Genomic DNA, 19,547 nt, shown 5'->3' on the forward strand with positions numbered 1-19,547 from the left:
TAACAGGGTTCAAAAAAGACCTAGATAAATTCATGGAGGACAGGTCCATCCATGGCTATTAGCCAGGATGGGCAGGATGGTGTCCCTAGCCTCTGTTTACCAGAAGCTGGGAATGGGTGACAGGGGATGGATCACTTGATGATTCCCTGTTCTGTTCATTCCCTCTGGGGCACCTGGCAGTGGCCACTGTCGGAAGACAGGACACTGGGCTAGATGGACCTTTGGTCTGACCCAGTACAGCCATTCTTATGTTCTTAAGGCTGCTCAATGACTATGATAAGTTTCTGCCTAATTTGGCGACAGTATTGGCACTTTTACCTGAACTGTTACAAGCAAAAAAAAACCAATCAAAAATGGAAATGGACTAAAGACTGAGTGTGCGTCAAAGGAAGGAAAGAAATGGCTGATCTCGTCTGAAGTTCTTACACACTTTGACGCCTTGCTAATGAATGGTGTTAGATTTGCAAATGAATTTTAGTTCTGCTGTTTCTCTTTGAATACCACTGGCCATCCCGTACAGCCCCCAGCTAAAACCTCTCCAGCACATTATCAACGATCTACAACCTATCCTGGAAAACAATCCCTCACTCTCACAGACCTAGGGAGACAGGCCAGTCCTCGCTTACAGACAGCCCCCAGCCTGAAGCAAATACTCATCAGCAACTACATACCACGCCACAGAAACACCAACCCAGGAACCAATTCCTGTAGCAAACCTCATTGCCTACTCTGTGCCCATGTCTACTCTAGTGACACCATCAGAGGACCCAACCACATCAGCCTCACCATCAAAGGCTCATTCACCTGCACGTCTACTAATGTGATATGTGCCATCATGTGCCAGCAATGCCCCTCTGCCAGATACATTGGCCAAACCGAACAGTCCCTACGTAAAAGAATAAATGGATACAAGTCGGACATTAGGAATGGTAATGTATAAAAGCCAGTAGGAGAACACTTCAATCTCCCTGGACATTCAGTAACAGATTTAAAAGTAGTTACACTTGAACAAAAAAAACTTCAGAAACAGACTTCAAAGAGAAACAGCAGAACTATAATTCATTTGCAAATGTAACACCATTAATTGGGGCTCGAATAGGGACTAGGAGTAGCTGGCTCATTACAAAAGCAGCTTTGCCTCTCCTGGAATTGACCCCTCCTCATCTGTCATTGGGAGTGGACTACATCCACCCTGATTGAATTGGCCCTGTCTCTGGTTCTCCACTTGTTCTCCTTCTCTTTACATGTCATTATATAATGCCTGCATCTGTAACTTTCACTCCATGCTTCTGAAGAAGTGGAGTTTTTTTACCCACGAAAGCTTATGCCCAAATAAATCTGTTAGTCTTTAAGGTGCTACCAGACTCCTTGATGTTTTTGTGGATACAGACTAACACGGCTACCCCCTGATTAATGCAAGTGAAATGAATTCCAGGGCCAAGTGGGCCTTGCATACACATGTGCTTTAATAAATTGGAAGAGTATGTTTGGCCCAGCTGAACCCAGGATCCTAGACTCCCAACCTCTACTGCTCTGACCCGCTAGACTCCAGTCCCCTCCCAGAGCTAAGAAGAGACCCAGGGTGCTGGGCTCTTACCCCATCCTGCTCTAATCCACTAGACCCCACTTCCCTCCCAGGGCTAGGGTTAGAACCCAGGAGTCCTGGCTGCTAGCTCTCTGCCTTGAACCCTCTCCCCTCCCAGAGCTGGGGATAGACCCCAGGAATCCTGACTCTAACCCACTAGACTCCAATCCCCTCCCAGAGTTGGGGATAGACCCCAGGAGTCCTGACTTCCAGCCCCTCCCTTCTCTAACCCACTCAAGTCAACTCCCCTCACATCCCTAGCTAACACTGTCTATCCATTGGGATTCTGCTATGATCGGTTCATCGCAGTATTGATGCCTGGGGCAGATTGGCTGCCTCTGCTCCACCAGCCTCCTCTGGCCGCCCTGGATCCACCCAACGTGTACACAGACGCAGAGTCACTGTCACTCCGGAGAAGAGGCTGGAAGGAGCTGAAAGAGGAGTGGAGCTGGCAGCACCCTGGCAAAGTAAGTCACGTCCCCTTCTTCCCCTGGGGCAGGGACCAGGGCTACTTCTCTGTTGCTGAATGGCCTGGAAAGCGGAGCAGGGGACAGTGGGAGAACCTCATCCCATGGTCTAGTCAGACCCTCTGCAGGGGTTGCTCCAAGCCCCCCAGAGACTACAACCTAGTTGGCTAGAGTGGGTGGGGGGGATAAGAACTCCTGGGTTCTATCCCCAGCTTTGGGAGAGGAATGAGGTCTAGTGGGCTAAAGTGGGGTGGCTGGGAGTCAGGGCTTTTGGGTTCTATTCTCACTTTTAGGAGGAGAGTGGGATCTAGAGGTTAGAGCCAGGAATCAGGACACCTGGGTTCTATTCCTAGATTGGCTGTGTGACCTTGGGCCAGTGGTGTCCCATTTTTGTAACACCCTGCCCACCTTGCTCTAACCACAAGATCCCACTCAGAGGTGGGGAGGCAACCCAGGATCCAGAGGTTCAGCCACACCTGCTCTAACCTCCTAGATCCCACTTCCAACTCAGAGCTAAGGCTGGATCCAGGAGTCCTGACTCCCCATCTTGTGACTTAGTAACAACTGCATCTCTCCCTTCAGCCAACGTAGCCCTCCACTCTGGTGGGTTGGGTGGGGTGGCCTCGTTCATTATCATCTGCCAAGGGCTTTGAGAGTTGGAGGCAGTGATGGGTGGGCTATGGTGGTGGATTGCCATTTGCCCCTGCATTTCTGTGCCAGGGCTGATAATCCCAGGGACCTGTCTTCGCTGCAGGCGGCACAATCTGGGGCATGTCATGCGGATGTTGGGAACCATTCCAACTCACGCCACTTGTAGTTACAGGTGTGGCCCCCTCCTCACCCATTTCCTGCTTTTAAACAACTGGTTAGAAATGAGGCACAGGCAGGAAGCAGGACAGGACTCCTCGGTTTAGCTCTCTGTGGGAGCTTGATGTGGCACTGTTTGTGGAAGGCTGTAAGGAGGCAAACCTCTAAGCTCTGAGCATTATCTGTTCAAAGTTCATGTTTGCAGGGCCCTAGAGCTGGCATCAGTAACTCCAACCCCTGCAGTTAGGGTTGCCAATTTTGGTTGGATGTATTCCTGGAGATTTTCACATGATGTTCATCTTAAATTCAAGATTGATCTTTAATTCCTGGAGACTCTAGGACAATCCTGTAGGGTTGGCCACCCTCCCTATGGTCTTGAGCACATCTGGTGCCCGCTAGAGGGGAAAGGCACCATCTCCTGCTCCATGTCTCACTGAGCCGCCATCCCCCTGCCCTGGGGCTGGATCGGAGCCAACGCCCCCTAGAAGGAATTCATGGATTCCAAGACCAGATGATACCACTGTGGGCATTTCATCCACCCTCCTGTGTCACACAACCCAGAGAACTGCCCCCAAGTAATTCCTAGAGCAGATCTTTTGGAAAAACATCCTATCTTGACATAAGAATGGTCAGTGATGGAGAATTCCCCACTACCTTTGGTAAATTGCTCCAGTGGTTAATTCCGCTCACCGTTATACATTTACACCTTATTTCCACTTGGATTTGGTCTCACTTCAGCTTCCAGCCATTGGAGCGTGTTAGATCTTTCTCTGCCAGATTGAGGAGCTCATGATTAAATATTTGTTCCCCACGTAGGCAGTTATGGACTGTGATTAAGTCACCCCTTCACCTTCTCTTTGATAAAGGACAGAGATGGAGCTCTTTGAGTCTATCGCTATCAGGCAGGCTTTGTAATCCTTTAATCACTCTTGTGGCTCTTCTCCGACCCCTCCCCAATTGACCAACATCCTTCTTGCCTTGTGGACACCAGAACTGGACACAGGATTCCAACAGCCGTCGCACTAATGCCAAATCCAGAGACAAAATAACCTCTCGGCTCCTACTTGAGAGTCCCATTTATGCAGCCTTTGATCGCCCTGGGAGCTCATGTTGAGCTGATTATCCGCCACAACCCCCAAGTCTTCTTCACAGTCACTGCTTCCAAGGGTAGAGTCCTCCCCCGTCCTGTAACTATGGCCTACGTTCTTTGTTCCTAGATGCGTACATTTACATTGAGCCGTATTAAATCACATGCTGGCTGCTTGCACCCAAGCTTACCGAATGATCCAGATCAGTGACCCATCCTAGTCATTATTTACCACTCTCCCAGTTTTTGTGTAATCTGCAGACTTTATTGGTGATGATATAATGTTTTCTTCTTCCAGGTCATTGATAAAAATGGCAAATTTTTACCTAGCAGGAGTCCACTGAAAACACTCACACACTTGATGACAATTTCCCATTTACAATTACATTTTGAGACCTAGCAGTGAGCCAAGTTTTAAACCTTTTAACATGTGCCATGTTTATTTGATATCATTCTAGTTTTTTAATCAAAATGTCATGGGGTACCAAGTCAAACACCTTGCAGACATCTAAGTATATTACATCACCACTAATATTTTTATCAACCAAGCTCATAATCACATGAAAAAAAAGTCAAGCATATTTGACAGGATTTATTTTTCATAAACCAATGTTGATTTGCATTAATGACCTTGCCGTCCTTTAATTCTATATTAGTCAAGCCCTTTATCAGCTGCTCCATTATGCTGCCCAGGATTGATGCCGGGCTGACAGACCTATAATTAGCTGGGTCAGCCTGTTTACCCTTTTTAAAAATTGGCACAACGTTAGCTGTCTTCAGTCTTCTGGAATGTCCTCAGTGCTCCAAGACTTATTGAAAATTAACATTAGCAGTTCAGTGAGCTCCTCAGCCAGCTCTTTTAAAACTTGTGGATGCAAGTTAACTGGCCCTGCTGATTTTTAAATGTCTGACTTTAGCAGCTTCTGTTTTACACCCTCCAGAGATACAAGTGGAATAGAAAGGATATTGTCACTGAACAATGAGACTATATCATCTGTTTCTTTTTCCAAATATGGAACAGAAACATTTCTTGAACAATTCTGTCCTTTATGAATTATTATTGATAATTCTACCATTTCCATCTAGTAATGAACCAATGCCATTGTCGGGATTCTTTTTTCCCCCATACATATATTTTTAAAATGCTTTCTTATTGTTCTTAACTCCGCCTGTGTCCTTTGGTTCCCTTATCGATTTCCTACAATTCCTAAGTGCAGTTTTATATTCATTACTATCAATGTTCCCTTTCTTCCTTTTGTTATAGAAATAAAAAAGGCTCCATATGCCATTCCCACACTCAGCCATGGCCCATAACCCTGCTCAGGGGCCGGATCAGAGTTGGCACCCCCAGTGAGAAAAGATCCCGTATCACATTCCCTAGTCCCTCTGCACTGGAGCCAAATTAGAGCCACCCCCCGCCACCCCATAGATGGGAAAGGCCCCATATTCCATTCCCCACCTACCTGAGCCAGCCAGTCCTCCCAGCTCCCCCGCCCCTTTTAAAGTTGTAGTAATAGATTTATAGCCTTTTAAGGACAGACCGCCGGCTTAGCACATGCAGAGGATTCTACCCAGTGATTTCTGCATCCAGTCCTATAACTCGTGATGGTCGTTTTGTTCTGTGTTTGCACGGTGCCTAACACACAGGGGTCTGCTCTCCTAAGTGCTCGCACAATACAAATAACCAGCTGCTGATGCGTTGAGCCCACTGCCTACCTGGCTGATCAATACAGTCTCATTGTTTCTGTGTGTCCACCGCCAGCCGTTGTCTCCTGTCTTATACTTAGATTGTCCTGGGGCAGCCACTGAAACTTTGTTGTGTGTTTGTTCAGCACCTGGCACAGTGGGGACCTGGTCTATGACTGGGCACCTTGGCACCGCCAGCTTAGCACAAGTAATAAATAATAATAGTGCATGTGGAAATAAGCGATTACACTCATAGAGCTCTGGGCCCTCCAGTTACCAAGCTGGCTGGTAGATACTTCAGTGGCTCTAAACCAGGGGTACGCTTACCCCTGAGGGCACACAGAGGTCTTTCAGAGGGTACATCCAGGGCTGCCCAGAGGATTGAAGAGTCCTGGGGCAAAGCAATTTCGGGGGCCTCTTCCATAAAAAAAAGTTGCAATTCTATAGAATACCATAGTCTCGTGGGGGCCCCTGTGGGGCCCGGGACCTGGGGCAAATTGCCCACTTCCCCCCGCCCTCTGGGCAGCCTGGGTACATCACCTCATCTAGCTATTTGCCTAGTTTTACAAGAGGCTACATGTCCCCTTTCATCCCGGGGGAGGGATAGCTCAGGCCTCGTCCACACTACGCTGTTAAACCAATTTTAACAGCGTTAAATCGATTTAACGCTGCACCCGTCCACACTACACTGCTCTTCATATCGATTTAAAGGGCTCTTTAAATCGATTTCTGTACTCCTACAAAAGGAGAGGAGTAATGCTAAAATCGATATTACTATATCGACTTAGGGTTAGTGTGGATACAAATTGACATTATTGGCCTCATTCTTTTACAGTAGCTACCCACAGTGCACCGCTCCAGAAATCGACGCTAGCCTCGGACCTCGGACGCACACCACTGAATTAATGTGCCTAGTGTGGACGCGCACAATCGACTTAATAATATCTGTTTTATAAAATCGATTTAAGCTAATTCGAATTTATCCTGTAGTGTAGACGTACCCTCAGTGGTTTGAGCATTGGCCTCCTAAACCCAGTGTGTTATGAGCTCAATCCTTGAGGGGGCAACTTAGAAATCTAGGGTAAAATCAGTATTTGGTCCTGCTAATGAAGGCAGGGGGCTGGACTCCATGACCTTTCAGGGTCCCTTCCAGCTCTGTGAGATATGTAAATCTCCATATATACATAAAAAGCCCTAGCAAACTCAAAACAACCTAAAATCTCACCCAGACAATGACTCATTGATACTGCTCTACAGACTATTCACTGAAATGTAAGTACAATGTTTATATTCCAACTGATTTATTTTATAATTATATGGTAAAAACAAGAAAGTCAGCAAGTTTTCAGTAATCATGGCTGTGACACTTCTGTATTTTTAACTCTGATTTTGTGAGCAAGTCCTTTTTAAGTGAGGTGAAACTTGGGGCACGCCAGACAAATCAGCCTCCTGAAAGGGGGACAGTCGCCTGAAAAGGCTGAGAGCCCCTGTAAAGTGAGGGGCATTTGGGCAGGAATTCAGTGTCTACTCCGCTCACATAACTCACACAGACCAACGCCACCTTGAGCAGGGCACACAAACGCTGGAGAACAGAGATGGGTAGGAAAGAGTTTTCCCATTTCATGACTTTTTTTAGATTTTGAAACTTTCTCCCTTTTGGAAGCAGGACAATAAGTTGAAACTTTAAAAATTTGCATAAACCAAAAAAAAAAGTTTTTGTTGGCATCAATTGATATGTTTTGTTTTGATCCTTTCCAAATGTTTTGCTTTCATTTTGACTCCTCCTTTTTAACTCTCTTTAGCTTTAATTCCCTACAGGAAAAGGTGTTTTGAACCAGCAAGATGGACCTTTTCATTTACCAAACCAAATGTCAAAATGGGAGGTTTCGACAATTTCAAAAGTTTTTTACTTTTCCGCCAAAATGTTGACTCACTTGCCCCCCTGAAAAGTTTCATTTCAGATGACTCAGCATTTTCTGACGAGAAAATGTTTAGTCGAATAATTCTCAACCAGCTGTAATGGAGAGTCCATGCGGACCAAGACCAAAGCTACCTAGTGCCCCTAGTGGTAGACAGAAGACACAGCGGCGATGAATACTCAGGGCGAACATAAGAACGGCCATACTGGATCTGACCAATGGTCCATCTAGCCCAGTATCCTGTCTTCCGATAGTGTATGGTGCCAGGTGCTTCAGAGATAATGAACAGAGCAGGGCAGTTTATCGAGTGATCCATCCCCTGTCAACCACTACCAGCTTCTAGCAGTCAGAAGTTGAAGGACATACTACTCCTCAGCATCCAGTCTGCTCTGCTCTGTGTTACTGTAACCCACTGGTCGGTGTGTCACAGGGCCCCCTCTGTGTCAATCCACAGGGGATCTGAATTGTTACAGATGCCATGTGTCTTGAGCTGTAGGAACTCACACTTTCAGCTACGGATCATAAATGATCTGGAAAAAGGAGTAAACAGTGAGGTGGCAAAATTTGCAGATGATACAAAACTACTCAAGATAGTTAAGACCCAGGCAGACTGCGAGGAGATACAAAGGGATCTCACAAAACTGGGTGACCAGGAAACAAAATGGCAAATGAAATTCAATGTTGATAAATGCAAAGTAATGCATTACGGAAAACGTAACCCCAACTATACATACAAAACGATGGGGGTCTGTTTACCCCCATCTGTTACCACTCTAGAAAGAGATCTTGGAGTCATTGTTTATAGTTCTCTGAAAACATCCACTTAATGTGCAGCGGCAGTCAAAAAAGCGAACAGAATATTGGGAATCATTAAGAAAGGGATAAGTAATAAGACAGAAAATATCACGTTGCCTGTATATAAATCCATGGTACACTCACATCTTGAATACTGTGTCCCGGTGTGGTCACCCCATCTCAAAAAAGATATATTGGAATTGGAAAAAATTCAGAAAAGGGCAACAAAGATGATTAGGGGTGTGGAACAGTTTCCCTATGAGGAGAGATTAATAAGACTGGGACTTTTCAGCTTGGAAAAGAGATGGCTAAGGGGGGTTGTGATATAGGTCTATAAAATCATGGTGTGGGGAAAGTAAATAAAGAAGTCTTGTTTACTCCTTCTCATAACACAAGAACTAGGGGTCATCCAATGAAATTAATAGGTAGCAGGTTTAAAACAAACAAAAGGGAAAAATGGCTACTCACCTTCTCGTAATTTTTGTTCTTCGAGATGTGTTGTTCGTGTCCATTCCAATCAGGTATGTGTGCACGCGTGCACGGCAGCCGGAAGATTTCCCACCTAGCAGCCAGCATCCGGCTCTTATGTAGGAAGAGGCTTCAGTGATAATGATAGTGCCAGCCTGGCCCTGCCAACACTGAGACACATCTCTCCTGGGAATGCCCATGGAAGCCCCAGTTACCTTGCCACTCCTCCTGGACTTAATAACACAGGATCACAGCTGTCTCCAGCACCCGAACCTCGAGTCGTTGCACCATGGCTGAACCCCACTAAGCTCTCCTGCTTGGACCCGGTTAGACAAGTCCCCATGACAGCACAGAGCTCTGCCCAAGAGGCTTCTGGGGGAGGAGAGGGATGAGGGAATGTGCCCTTACGAAACCTTGTTCTGTCTGCGGTAGGTTCTGCCACCTGGGCAGGATGTTCACCAGAGTCACTCTCCAGTACCTGCTGCTCCTGCTCTCGTCCATGCTCCTGCGGCTAGGCTGCTGGCACGGCGCCACTCTGCCTCCTCCTGGCAGGACCCACATACTCCTCCTCTCCAACTGGCGCTTGGGCTCCACCTTCGCCGGCCAGCTCTTCAGCCAGCACCCCGACGTCTTCTACCTAATGGAGCCAGCCAAGCACGTCTAGCACCACCTGCCCAGAGGCAGCCCGGAGCTGCTGCAGGGGCCTGCCCGGGACCTGCTCCGCACCCTCTTCCGGTGTGAGACGGCCGTGCTGCAGGACTTTGTGCATCAGCCCCACCGGGCATCCCAGATCTTCATGTGGCACGAGTTGGGCCCTCTGCTCCCTACCCGCCTGCGAGGCCTTCTGGCGCAGGGACATTGTGAGGCCGGTGGAGTGCGAGGCCTACTGCAATGCCAGCCCCTTCGGGAAGGCGGTGGAGGCCTGCGTCATCTACAGCCACAGTGACGCTGAAGGTCGTCAGTTTCTTCCAGCTGGAGGTGCTCTACTCACTCTTGACCGACCCGGTCCCTCGACCTCCGCATCATCCACCTGGTGCAGGACCCGTGGGCTGTCTAGCGCCTCCCACCAGCTCATCTCGCTCTACCCAGATGACCTGCTCATCAGCCGGGCCCACAACGCCACACCCAACGCCCAGCTGGTCATACACAAAGTCTGCCACAGCCAAGCGGCATGTACCTGGCCACCTTGTGCCACCCACCTCCTGCCCTGCATGGATGCTACCTTCTGACCCGCTATGAAGACCTGGTCCGGGATCCACTGGGCCACGTGGCCGAGTGGTACCGCTACACCAGCTTGGCCTCCTTCCTCAGCTCGAGGCCTGGGTGCATAACATCACCCACTGGTCCAGGCCTCAGGACCCTGAGGTCCTCGCAGTGCGGAGAGATGCCAGCAAAGTCTCGCAGGTCTGGAGGCACCAGCTTAGCTTCCACCAGGAGCAGGAAGTGCAGGAGATATGCAAGCTGGCCATGGAGGTCTTTGGGTACTGGCCAGTCAGCTTGGAGGAGGAGCAGAGGGACCTCGCGAAGGACCTGGTGCTTCTGAGAGAAGAGCTTGAGGCTCAGACGAAGGGCTGAACTGTTTTCTCTGATCTGCACTGAGGATTGGGTGCAATGGGTTGGACGCTTGGATAAGGAGGCGCTGCCTCCTCAAGCAGAGAACCTGCCAGGGAACAAGTCTTACACTTGTCCTGTGATTTTCCCACAAGCCAGGGAGTGGATGGCAGTGGCAAAGCCACACTGGGAATCCCCACTGATCAGTCAGGAACTGAAATTCCAGCTACACCCACTTCTGGGGAGCCCGGAATAGAACCCATGTCCCACAGCACTAAACACACAGGACCAATTGACCTATAGAAGAGCTGTCCTGCTGCTACATCTTTTATCCTCCCTGCAGAGACAGCTAGTCAATGGGGTGGGGAGTCAGGACTCCCGGGTTCTAGCCCCAGCGAGGGGAGGGGAAGGGAAGGGAAGGGAAGGGAGTAGAGTCTAGTGGACGGTGGTTGGGGGGCTGGGAGCCAGGTTTTCTCCAAGCTCTGGGGGGTGGGAGTGGGGTCTATTGAGTTACAGCAGCATATTTGTCCTGGACGCTAAACCTGGCCCTGCCACAGAGTTGCTGTCTGACCTTAGGCGAGTCACTTAACCACTCTGCACATCAGTTTCCCCCTCTGTCCTAGACATTGACACTTCATGGCTTGTGCAGGCTGAGGTCCTTGTTCCCCCCAGGGGCTCCCTCCATTCCCTCCCACGAGCTCCATGTGCACCCTTCTCCATTCCATTTCAGGGACTCCCTGCAACTCACTCCAGGGGCTCTGTTTCTTCCCCGTTATCCCCTCCCCACATTTCAGGCTCCCCCATTTTCCCCGTATCCCTGGGACTCTGCACTGCCTGCCATTCCCCCCTCCTCATGGCTCTGTGTGCCCCACTTCCTCTACCAGTATTATTTCTGTTCTTTCTGCCGGGGAGACAATTCATTCAGGGGGTCCGTAAGGTCAGGCTGCGATGCATTATTGGGTGTCACCAACCAATTCTTTGATCTCTAGACAACTGAAGAGATGCTTGAAGCTGTGACTGTGCTAAACAGACGCCAGGGACTCCGTGTGTCCCCTGTTTCTCCCCTTTTGGTTTTCCGAATTTCCCCCAAATGAATCGGCTTCTGCCCAGCGATGCCCAGAACATCCCCTGATGTCTTGGAGTCGACCAGAAGCCATGTTCAGAAAGGACAGGACAGGGAAATGCCGTCAGGCTGAGCTCAGCCTGCAAACAGAGATTATGAGCCCTACCTGACTCATAGGACACGCAGGGCGCTATCCACTTACTTCAATGAAAGCCTTTGAGGAGCCGCAGTCCAGGTCTCGGGGTCACCAGGCTAATGGGACACTGGATTTCCTGACTCTCCGCCCATTGTCATCTGTGATAAGTCTTCCCTTTATGCTCTAATGCCACCAGGCTGAACTAGGCGCCACTTGGGTGACCAGACAGCAAATGTGAAAAATTGAGACAGCGGGTGGGGGATAATAGAAGCCTATATAAGACCCAAAAGTCGGGACTGTCCCTATAAAATCGGGACATCTGGTCACCCTAGGCGCCACTGACTTTGCCCTGCCATCCTCGCCTCTCCAACTCGAACCCTGAGTGCCTGAATTAATAAATATGTCGCCATCTAGATTTCATTCACAGTGCTTTCTGTACTGGCTGCAATGGAGATAGCCTAGGCCAGAAGCCAGGTAAAGGGTTACATCAGTCCAGTGGAATAGGAGGGGACTGACTGGATAGATAGGTCCCAGCATTAGGATCTGGACAGATATCAGGGAATGTCTACATGCCAAGTAGACACCCACAGCACCAAGTCTCAGAACCCGAGGCCGCACGTTTTTTTAGTCCAAGCCCAAGAGTGTAGACCTGAGCTCTGAGACTCAGCTGTACCCTTCAATGTTTGACACGTTGAGTCAGATCCTCAAAGACATTTAGGTGCCCAACCCCATGGGAGTCACATCTGCCTAAGACTGACCAGGCACCTGAGATGAAGAAAAGCTGGACTGCCCCACTACGCTCTCTTTTCTCCTCTTGGGTCCTTCTGTTTTGTTGAAGGCAGGAAAGGGAATTACCAGACACAGCCGTTGACTGAGCTCCAACCCTTTCTTCCGCCAGTACCGGGGATTGTTTGACAAAATAAGAGAGTCTAAGCAATGTCCCCTCTGAAAAAGGCCCTTGGAAAAGTTTGGGTTACGTTAGTTTCGCCTCACTGGCCAATGGCAGATTCAAACAGATGCATGTCTTCAGTTGAAATTCTTTTCTCTCCGCTGTGTCTGACTCAATCTATTTCCAACCATGGCGTGAATTTTCCAGTGCTTTGCCCAGGGGATGGAGCCGGCTGAGGTCTCCAGTCCTCAAAACCCCGAACCATGGTTGATAGCTTAGAGTTGTACAACTGGCAGGGTCATGCTAACACCTGTGAGTCTCTGGGTCCCCTTATTCCACTCAAATGAACACAAAGGCTCTCCTGCTGCACGTGAGACTCGCTCATGTTTGGCTCCCTTTGGACTTACTTAGGTTCCCTTCTGAATCTCGAACAGGAAACTTTGTAACAGCCCCTGCCAGGGGGCTCGTCAGAGGCTGCATCACAAACACAACACGTTTTTAATAACCCTCAGAGTCCCAAGTGGCTGGATCCTGCAGCTGGAAGCAGGAGCAGGAGACAGCTAACAAGGCCCAGTGCAACACATCCCAAAGCCTAACGAGGAGCCCTGGGATGTGATGTCTCGGAGGCCCTGAGTCTAAACAGGACAATTAGCACCAAGCCGTGCCCAAACTTTCCTCTGTCACAAGCAAGGGCTGGATCTCTCGGCATCAGATCATAGGCCAGCCAGACCAGTGCCCCAGACCTGTCTGCACCAGGCCATTGGCCAGTTACTCCAGTGCCCCAAACCCTTCTGTGCCAGCCATTGGCCAGTGACTCCAGTGCCCCAGACCCTTCTGTGCCAGGCCATTATCCAGTTACTCCAGTGCCCCAAACCCTTCTGAACCAAGTTATTCTCCAGTAACTCCAGGACCCCACCCACTTCTGCACTAGGTTATTCTCCAGTAACTCCAGAACCCTACACACTTCTGCACCAGGTCACTGTCAGTTGTTCCACTACCCCATACCCTGTTGCATTCAGTCATTCTACAGTTACTCCAGTACCCAATACCCTGCACCAGGTCGTTGTCCAGTTACTACAGTACCCCACGTCCTTCTGCACCAGCTCATTGTCCAATTAAACTAGTGTCCCATACCCTTTTGCAACAGGTTTTTCTCCAGTTATTCCAGTGTCCAATGCCCTTCAGGACCAGGGCATTGTCCAGTTACCCCAGTGCCCCAAACCCTTCTGAACCACATCATTGTGCAGTTATTCCAGGACCCCAGACCCTTGTGCATCAGGTCATTGCTCAGTTACTCCAGTGCCCCATATCTTTCTATATCAGGTGATTGTCCACTTACTCCAGTGCCCCACATCCGTCTGCAACAGCTCATTGTCCAGTTACTCTACTGCCCCATACCCGTCTGCACCAGGTCATTCTCCAGTTACTCCGGACCCCCATACCCGTCTGCACCAGGTCATTCTCCAGTTACTCCGGACCCCCATACCCGTCTGCACCAGGTCATTCTCCAGCTACTCCAGTATTCCATTCCCTTCTGCACCAGGTCATTGTCCAGCTACTCCAGTAGTCCATTCCCTTCTGCACCAGGTCATTGTCCAGTTACTTCAGACCCCAATAACCTTCTGAACCAGGTCAATGTCAGTTATTCCACTACCCCATACCCTTCTGCACCAGGTCCTTATACAGTTACTCCATTACCCCATACCCTTTTGCACCAGCTCATTGTCCAGTTACTCCAGTGTCCCCATACCCTTCCGCCCCAGGACATTCTCCAGTTACTCCAGACGCACATACCCTTCTGCACCAGGTCACCATCCAGTTACTCCAGAGCTCCATACCATTCTGCAGCAGGTCACTGCCCAGTTACTCCAGTGCCTCATATCTTTCTACATCAGGTGATTGTCCAGTTACTCCAGGACCCCATATCCTTCTGCACTAGCTCATTGTCCAGTTACTCCAGTGACCCATACCCTTCTCCACCAGATCATTCTCCAGTTACTCTAGTACTCCATACCCTTCTCCACCACGGCATTGTCCATTTACTCCAGTGTCCCACACTCTTCTGTACCAGTTCATCGTCCAGTTATTCCAGTGTCCTATACCCTTCTGCACCAGGTCATTCTCCAGTTACTCTAGTACCCCATACCCGTCTCCACCAGTGCATTGTCCACTTACTCCAGTGTCCCACACTCTTCTGTACCAGTTCATTGTCCAGTTATTCCAGTGTCCTATACCCTTCTGCACCAGGTCATTCTCCAGTTACTCCAGAGCCCCAAACCCTTCTGTATTAGGTCATTGCCCAATTATTCCACTACTTCAAACTTTTCTGCACCAGGTCATTGTGGAGTTTCTCCAGTACCAAATACCCTTCTGTACCAGGCCATAGTTCAGTTACTCCAGTGCCCCATACCCGTCTGCCCCAGGTCAGTTACTACAGTATCCCATATTCTTCTGCACCAGGGCATTGATGAAATGATGAAAGGTCTAGAAAACATGACCTAGGAGGGAAGATTGAAGAAATTTGGTTTGTTTAGTGTGGAAAAGCGAAGACCAAGGAGAACATGAGAACAGTTTTCAAGTACAGAAAAGGTTGTTACAAGGACGAGGGAGAAAAATTGTTCTTCTTAACCTCCGAGGATAGGAGAAGAAGCAATGGGCTTAAATTGCAGCAAAGGCAGTTTAGGTTGGACATTAGGAAAAACTTCCTGTCAGGGTGGTGAAGCACTGGAACAAATTGCCCAGGGAGGTGGTGGAATCTCCATCACTGGAGATTTATAAGAGCAGGTTGGACAAACACCTGTCAGGATGGTCTAGATAACACTTAGTCCTGCCATGAGGGCAGGGGACTAGACACGATGGCCTCTCGAGGTCCCTTCCAGTCCTATGATTCTAAGATGTGACAGATGGGAAACTGAGACACGTGCCCCACTCTACTCAGGTCCCATCCCGGCACAGGTGTGGGCTAGGGGCAAACAATGAGACAGATGGGGCTGGGTGTAGGGAGGGCATGGCCATTGTGCTGCAGCCTTTCCCTGCTTCCCAGCAGGCCTATGAAAAACCCACCACAGCTGGGAACAGCCCTCAGCCTGTCTCCCGATGCTCCAATGCATCTCCTTCTCTTATCGCATCGGATCCTCCACCCCAATCCTGCAATGACGTAACCACAAACGGACCATGACGCACCTCGGCCCCATGGGAGGGTCGGCTCGAAGGGCCAGAACCTGGGGATTCCTAACCTAGGGGCCCTCGAGATGGGTCCCCACAACGATCGTGGCTCACAGACAAAGGGACAGCGGGGAAGGCAGCTTGTGAGCCCCGGAGCCAGTCACCACGGAGCTTGGCGCAGGCCTGAGATCCAGATACGGTCACACCTCTGGGGCTTTGCAAGGGTGCCGAATATCAGCAGCGCTGCAGATTCACCTTGGCCACCCCCTGCTACCCCTGCTCTGCAACCACTCCTGCCTCCAGCCCAGGCCCTCCCCTCCATTTCGTAGCCACCTGGGAAAAATCCTTGACCCAGCAGCTGCTGCGGAGAAGAGGAACAAGAGGACTCAGGGCCCGGGGGTGGAGGGATCGCAAAGGCGGTTTAGCTCCCGTCACCTGCTCCCAAATGCAGGAACAGTCCCAGGGAATCAGGGCTGCTAGAGATATATTGGACTGACCGCGACTGAACAGAAGATCCGTTCACCTTTAGGAGTCTCTTAGCTCCACTAATGAGCTATTCAGATACAAGTAGCAGTAAGCGCTGGCTAATGGTGCTGGTTAATTAACCGATCGTCAATCAATCTTTCAGTAGGAACACGATCCCCAGAAACCCTTTGCAAGCAATAAGGGTTATTAAAGATCTGGATGATGGGATGAATTGCACCCTCAGCAAGTTCACCGATGCCACTAAGCTGGGGGGAGAGGTAGATACACTGGAGGGTAGGGATGGGGTCCAGAGTGACCAACACAGATTGGAGGATTGGGCCAAAAGAAATGTAATGAGGTTCAACAAGGACAAGTGCAAAGTCCTGCACTTAGGATAGAAGAATCCCATGCACAGGTACAGGCTGGGGACCGACTGGCTAAGCAGCAGTTCTGCAGAAAAGGACCTGGGGATTACGGTGGATGAGAAGCTGGATATGAGTCAGCAGTGTGCCCTTGGTGCCAAGAAGGCCAATGGCATATTGGGCTGCAATAATAGGGGCATTGCCAGCAGATTGAGGGATGTGATTATTCCCCTCTATTCGGCACTGGTGAGGCCACATCTGGAGTACTGCTTACAGTTTTCGGCCCTCCACTACAGAAGGGATGTGGACAAATTGAAGAGAGTCCAGCGGAGGGCAACGAAAATGATCGGCAGCTGGAGCACATGACTTATGAGGAGAGGCTGAGGGAACTGGGATTATTTAATCTGCAGAAGAGAAGAGTGAGGGGGGATTTGATAGCAGCCTTCAACTACCTGAAGGGGGGTTCCAAAGAGGATGGAGCTCGGCTGTTCTCAGTGGTGGCGGATGACAGAACAAGGAGCAATGGTCTCAAATTGTAGTGGGGAAGGTTGGATACAAGGAAACACTATTTCACCAGGGGGGTGGTGAAGCACTGGAATGGGTTACCTAGGGAGGTGGTGGAATCTCGTTCCTTAGAGATTTTTAAGGTCAGGCTTGACAAAGCCCTGGCTGGGATGATTTAGTTGGTGTTGGTCCTGCTTTGAGCAGGGGGTTGGATTAGATACCTCCCGAGGTCTCTCCCAACCCTAATTTCTATGATTCTATGATAAGGGCTCAAGCCGGAAGCAGCCTCTCTCTATGAAATCCACCTCCCTTTCCTTCCTAGTGACCACAAACCCTCCCACTCCTGGGTCCCAAGGCTCTACCCTGGCTTAGGGCTTTAGACGGATGCCCATCACCCTGGCATCTGGACAAAAAGAATTCTGCCGCTGAACCACCAACCCTACTGTTCTCACCCACTTGTTTGAGGCCCGGATCCTAAAGAGACTTAACATGGGGCTCAGCTGTCCCCCATCAAAGTCAAACTTGTGAGCCTGAAGTTAAGCACGTTTAAGTCTTTGCAGGACCGGAGCTTTAGTTCTTTGGGACGAGGGATGTTGCTGATCCAAGTGCAACGAAGCACCATGTGAAGAATATTAGAGGGTGTCTTGCCCCTTTCCCTGAACCATCTGGGGTTGGCCACTGCCCAGAGACAAGCTACTGGGCTAGGTGGCCCCCTGGGCTGATCCAGCCTGGGGATTCCTAATATATGGGCCCTGTAACAATGTCTTATATTGATCATCGACCTCCGCCTAGCAGCGTAACAGCTCAAGATTAACCAGCAGATTCCTCCACCTAAGAGGTAATGCAGTCCGGTCAGAGAAGAAGGCAAGGAGTCAGGACTCCTGGGTTCTATCCCCAGCTCTGGGATGGGAGTGTGGTTTAGTGGTTAAGCGGGGGGGCTGGGAGTCAGACTCCTGGATTCTGTCCCCAGCTCTGGGAGGGAGTGGGGTTTAGTGGTTAGAGGGGAGCCTGGGAGTCAGGACTCCTGGGTTCTACCTTTCCCCTCTAGAGCTTTGGTTCTGAGCTGGCCCCAGATGAGGGGCTGGAGAACAGGACATGGAGCCTTGCACCTCTCCTAGTGCTGGATTAACTGCAGAGGCTTCAACCTGGGCTTGCAGACAGGGCTGGGAATAGCAGTTGGTGCCTGGGTCAGCACTGAGAGCACCAGAAACCTGGGAGCCATCAGCTTGGCTAGCAGAGGCTGCAATCAGGAGCGAAGCAGAGCTGTGTGGGAGGGACTGGGCTGGCAGGGGCTGCAGATCCCGACTGAGGGCACCAGAGAGCTGGGGGGAGGGGCTGGGCTGGCAGGGGGTTGTAGGTCAGGAGTGAGGGGCACCGGGAGAGCTGGCGGGAGAGGCTGGGCTGGCAGGGGGCTGCAGGTTGAGAGTGAGGGGCACCGGCAGAGCTGGGGGGGGGCGGGGGCTGGGCTGGCAGGGGGCTGCAGGTCAGGAGTGAGGGGCACCAGGAGAGGCTGGGCTGGCAGGGGGCTGCAGGTCGGGAGTGAGGGACACCAGGAGAGCAGGGAAGGAGGGGCTGGGCTGGCAGGGGGCTGCAGGTCGGGAGTGAGGGGCACCGGGAGAGCAGGGAGGGAGGGGCTGGGCTGGCAGGGGGCTGCAGGTCAGGAGTGAGGGGCACCGGGAGAGGCTGGGCTGGCAGGGGGCTGCAGGTCGGGAGTGAGGGACACCAGGAGAGCAGGGAAGGAGGGGCTGGGCTGGCACGGGGCTGCAGGTCGGGAGTGAGGGGCACCGGGAGAGCAGGGAGGGAGGGGCTGGGCTGGCACGGGGCTGCAGGTCAGGAGTGAGGGGCACCAGGAGAGCTGGGGGGAGGGGCTGGGCTGGCAGGGGGCTGCAGGTCGGGAGGGAGGGGCACCAGGAGAGGCTGGGGGGAGGGGCTGGGCTGGCAGGGGGCTGCAGGTCGAGAGTGAGGGGCACCGGGAGAGCAGGGAGGGAGGGGCTGGGCTGGCAGGGGGCTGCAGGTCGGGAGTGAGGGGCACCAGGAGAGGCTGGGCTGGCAGGGGGCTGCAGGTCGGGAGGGAGGGGCACCAGGAGAGCAGACGGGGGGGGGGCCGGGGCTGGCAGGCGGCTGCAGGTCAGGAGTGAGGGGCACCAGGAGAGGCTGGGGGGGGTGGCGGGGCTGGCAGGGGGCTGCAGGTCGGGAGTGAGGGGCACCGGGTGTGCAGGGAGGGAGGCAGGGGCTGGGCTGGCTGGGGGCTGCAGGTCGGGAGGGGCACCAGGAGAGCTGAGGGGAGGGGCTGGGCTGGCAGGGGGCTGCAGGTCGGGAGTGAGGAGCACCGGGAGAGCAGGGAGGGAGGGGCTGGGCTGGCAGGGGGCTGCAGGTCGGGAGTGAGGGGCACCAGGAGAGGCTGGGGGGAAGGGGCTGGGCTGGCAGGGGGCTGCAGGTCGGGAGTGAGGGGCACCAGGAGAGGCGGGGGGGAGGGGCTGGGCTGGCAGGGGGCTGCAGGTCGGGAGGGAGGGGCACCAGGAGAGGCTGGGGGGAGGGGCTGGGCTGGCAGGGGGCTGCAGGTCGAGAGTGAGGGGCACCGGGAGAGCAGGGAGGGAG

General features: G+C 51.6%; 1 pseudogene; it reads left to right on the plus strand.

The window, feature by feature from the left end:
• The first annotated feature begins 9,265 nt into the window (after positions 1-9,265).
• LOC115640695 lies at positions 9,266-9,871 on the plus strand (annotated as a pseudogene).
• The last annotated feature ends 9,676 nt before the right edge of the window (positions 9,872-19,547 follow it).

Source organism: Gopherus evgoodei, unplaced genomic scaffold (assembly GCF_007399415.2).
Source record: "Gopherus evgoodei ecotype Sinaloan lineage unplaced genomic scaffold, rGopEvg1_v1.p scaffold_32_arrow_ctg1, whole genome shotgun sequence".
In the NCBI taxonomy this organism is placed as follows: domain Eukaryota; kingdom Metazoa; phylum Chordata; order Testudines; family Testudinidae; genus Gopherus; species Gopherus evgoodei.